This window comes from Brassica napus, chromosome A9 (genome assembly GCF_020379485.1).
Source record: "Brassica napus cultivar Da-Ae chromosome A9, Da-Ae, whole genome shotgun sequence".
NCBI classification, from domain to species: Eukaryota; Viridiplantae; Streptophyta; class Magnoliopsida; order Brassicales; family Brassicaceae; genus Brassica; species Brassica napus.
In genome coordinates this window covers 7,363,599-7,367,685 of record NC_063442.1, presented here as the reverse complement: position 1 = coordinate 7,367,685, position 4,087 = coordinate 7,363,599, and the positions used below count along the sequence as shown (strand labels likewise).

The following is a 4,087-nucleotide window of genomic DNA, read 5'->3' as shown; positions in this document are numbered from 1 at the left end:
CTGAGTTTTCCGCCAAAACCGTAAAATTGAGTTTTCCTGTCGAAATCGTAAAATTGAGTTTTCCCGCCAAAACCGCAAAATCGTTTTTCCCGCCAAAACCGCAATATTTTATTTTCCGGCCAAAACCGTGATACTGTGTTTTCTCGCCACAACCGTAAAATTGTATTTTCGCTAAAACAGAAAATCTTTCTTTTTTCCGCCAAAATGTTAAAAATAGTTTTCTCACTAAAATCACAAAATTATGCTAAAATAATTATATTGTTTCTAACACCAAAACCATATAATTGTATTTATCAAAAGTCTAAGTATTCATTTTGTTTTCAGCCCCAAAATAATATTTTACTTAGTAACCATTTAAACTATAAAATTATTGTTCATGGGTTAACCATTAAAACCATTAACTCATTAACTTAAATGTGTTATGGATTGACCCAATACATTTGTCAAATGGATTGGTTAAAACCATAACCCATATAAGCTTAAAACCATTTGAATATGGTTTGGTTTGGGTTGGTTTATCCATTTTGACACCCCTAAGTACAACTAACATACATTGTTCATGTTGATTTCATAACATCGATTTGGTTATTTGAATTACTCTAATCATTTATTCCTAATTTTTATAAATAAAATGTAAGTCATTATGCTCGTGTATACACCAAAAAGTTGATTGACTGATAAAAAGTTTGGCACTCATCTAAAACTTAATCAATCAACACCTAAAACTCTTTGTTAAACTTAATATTTGTTAATATAGTTTTAGATAGTGGATTCACTTTTTATATTTAAAATTAAGCTTTTAAATGGTTTACAACTCATATATATACTCTCATAACCACATTTAAAATTTGGTTAAGGTATCATGATGAAACAAATATAAACAAGTCCACATGTTTGGGTCGCAAGAATAAAGTATTGGATAAATTTTAAAAGATTTTCTCATATGCTTACAATAAGTTCATTGTTAATGGTTAAAGTTAACCGCAATAAACCAAACCAAAGATAGAATACACAGTTACACACAACTGGAGAAAAGATAAAATACACACAATTGGAAGAAAAAATATATAGAAAGAGATACACAATCATACCGAAGTTCACTTGTTATTCCAACTTTGGTAAGTTTTTTTTTATTTAATATGATTATATCAAACCAAACCAAACCAATCCAATCCAATCCAATCCAATGCATCCTTGATTTGTTGGCAAAAAACAGCTCACTATAGTGTCCCTTTTTATATTTGTTTTACTTGCGAAGCAAGTAAGATACTTTTTCCTGAATAACCTTCCATGTCTCCTTCACGTGCTTCTCCTCTGTCAACGGCGCTCCAATGGCACAACGTAGAACGATTTTTCCCGACAAAGCCTTTTTCCCCCACGCAAAGAAATGCATATATACAGTTATGTCTTTAATTAAAGTAATAAAATCATCCAACAGAGAAGAAAAGAGAAGTCAGTACTTACAGTGTGAGAAATGAAGAGTTTCCCTGAGGAATTTACTGCCTCTAGGAGCTCAAGGTTTCGACTATTACACTTCTTTTCATCGTTATCGGTAGGAACGATACGAAAGCAGACGAGAGAAAAGATCCGAGGAGTGATAACCTCAAAGTTAGGATCTTGAGAGACAAGTTGTTCAAGATCTTTAGCCAGCTTGATGTGGTTTCTTATATAGTTTTCAAAGCCTCAGCTCCATAGAGCCTTAAAACCATCCATAGTTTCAATGATCTGTTAAACACCACACACACACACACAAAAAGCTCAGAATATTGTATCTTATCATTTTTAAATTTTAGTTTTCTGGGAAAGCAAAGAACCTGAATCTTCGTCCGAGAGGGATCTGCCAGTCTTTGTAATCAACAACTAAGTTTGCCTGAGAGGCCTGCCCAAAAAAAAAAAGTTGATAATAATAAGAATTGAATATGAAATCAAAATCATTCGTACCTTGTTTTTGAGAAACTCTGGATTTGTTGACAGAGCTTCAGTGAGAGCATGCTGATCCTGTTTTATCAACATGTGTTTTTCAGTATACGAGGAGAAAGTGAGACTAAAAAAGAGGGGATATCATATGTACCTTCACCCAAAGCAGGGAACAATCGAAGTTGGTGAGGAACCATTTGTGAGCATTCATGTTAAATGAGTCTGCAGTTTCTACTCCGTCTATGTACTGTCTATACTCTGGACATATACAAGCACTTCCAGCGTACGCTGCGTCCACGTGAAACCATATCTCATTGCTCTGAGAATGCAGTAGTTAATAAGAGAATTAGCATCAGTTCCTCTGCTTTTATGAAATGTGAAATAAATAACCTTTGCAATCTTTCCCAGTGCGGCTAGTGGATCAACTGCTGCTGAAGAAGTTGTTCCAACCTGCAAATAACAAACGAGTCTTTCAGAAAATAAACATGCTTCAGAGTAAGCAGAGCTGGCTTAGTTTTGGGGGCCAGGTCCCAATCCAATTTTTTTTTTTTTCATTAATATACATCCTATAGATTTAAATTTGAATTTTGTTCTAAATATAATAATATTAAGTATTTAGTCAAAACTAAAATAAAAGCAGAAATTAATCAAATTGTTTATAAAATAATAAGATTTAATAATATTTTGAAATTTTGAAATTTAATAATTATAGGACCGAAAAATATTTATGTCCAAGGGCATGTAATGACAATATTGAACCAGCCCTGAGAGCAAGTAACAAGTTAGCTAGTGCTTACATTGCCACACAAGAAGAAAGGAATCAATCCAGCTTCAAGATCCCGAGAAACGGCTTCTTGAAGCAATTCTGGACGCAGAGCATAATTTGTAGAGGAATCTGCTTTCAGCACCCTACAATTCTCCGGATGGATTCCAGCTATCTGTCAATCACAAAAACAGAAGAAGTCAGTTTCTTTTAAACAAAACTTTCTTTGATCAAAATCTGAAAAAAAATATTCACCTGGCAAGCTTTCTGTAGAGCTGAATGTGTCTGGTCAGAGGAGTAGACAACGAGCTTCCCAAGGGAGTTCTTGCCAGCGCTTCTTAAGACCTTATCGCGGGCAGCAATCATAACAACAAGAATAGCTTCACTAGCTGACCCTTGAATGACTCCACCTCCATTTCCTACATTACAGCTTTTACCTAAGTTAGGTCTTACGCCAAATGATTATTTTTGACAAGATTTTATATAACCTTTGGAGAGAAAATGCTCGGGTAGGTTTAGAAGTTTGGCAAGCCAATCAAGAACGATCATTTCGAGCTCAGTGGCAGCTGGAGACGTTACCCAACTAAAACCAACAATTCCAACACCAGCACTCAACATCTCACCCAAGAACCCTGCAACGCTGCTGTTAGACGGGTAATAAGCAAAGAAGTTGGGGCTTTGCCAGTGAGTTACTCCAGGCAATATCTTCGTTTTAACATCTGCAAAAAAAAAAAAAAAACTCACATCAGATCTGTCTATGCTCAACCAAAAGTATCGGAAATGGCCCAAACAAAAAAAATGGAAGTGAGTATTCAGTTTAATTCACCATCAAGAACTTGTTCAACTGTTTCGGGGTGGTCTGGTGCTGAATCAGGCAAAAGGTTGTGAAGATAACCAGGCTGTATCATAGAGACAAGTAAAATATCAACATTGTGTGAATGAGCCAACAAAACTATAGCAAAAATATAATGTGACGACACTTCAACTTTGGTTAGACCCTTTGACATAGCAAATTTATTGAATAAAACCCACATCAAATTGAAAAGAAAGTGACCTGAACTTGGCTAAGGACAGGGAAAGATTCGATAGTTTTGTAATAATCAGCAATGAAGTCCACCATTCGATGTCCGTACTCTCTCAGTTGCTCAGAGTCCATCGGCTTCAGCACGTGCCTACTACCATTTCCCTGTTCCATAATAATAAAAAAACAATTACTTCAGAAAAATATTCTTCAGAGATCATTTACCAACTTTAAAGAACTTACATTTTTTTTTCCTTGCGTAGCTTCTATTTTGTGTTGTGTTTGTCTCAGAAGCCTTCCTGAATGGTTTGGGTTTCAGCCTGCTTAGTTTCCTTCTTATATATAGGATCGGGAGTGTGTTTTGTTTTTTGTACAATTTTTAAATG

The 4,087-nt window shown here is 35.0% G+C and overlaps 1 pseudogene; it reads right to left on the bottom strand.

Annotated features, from left to right (window-relative positions):
* Positions 1 to 1,051: 1,051 nt before the first annotated feature.
* Positions 1,052 to 3,875, bottom strand: LOC106365244 (annotated as a pseudogene).
* Positions 3,876 to 4,087: the final 212 nt, after the last annotated feature.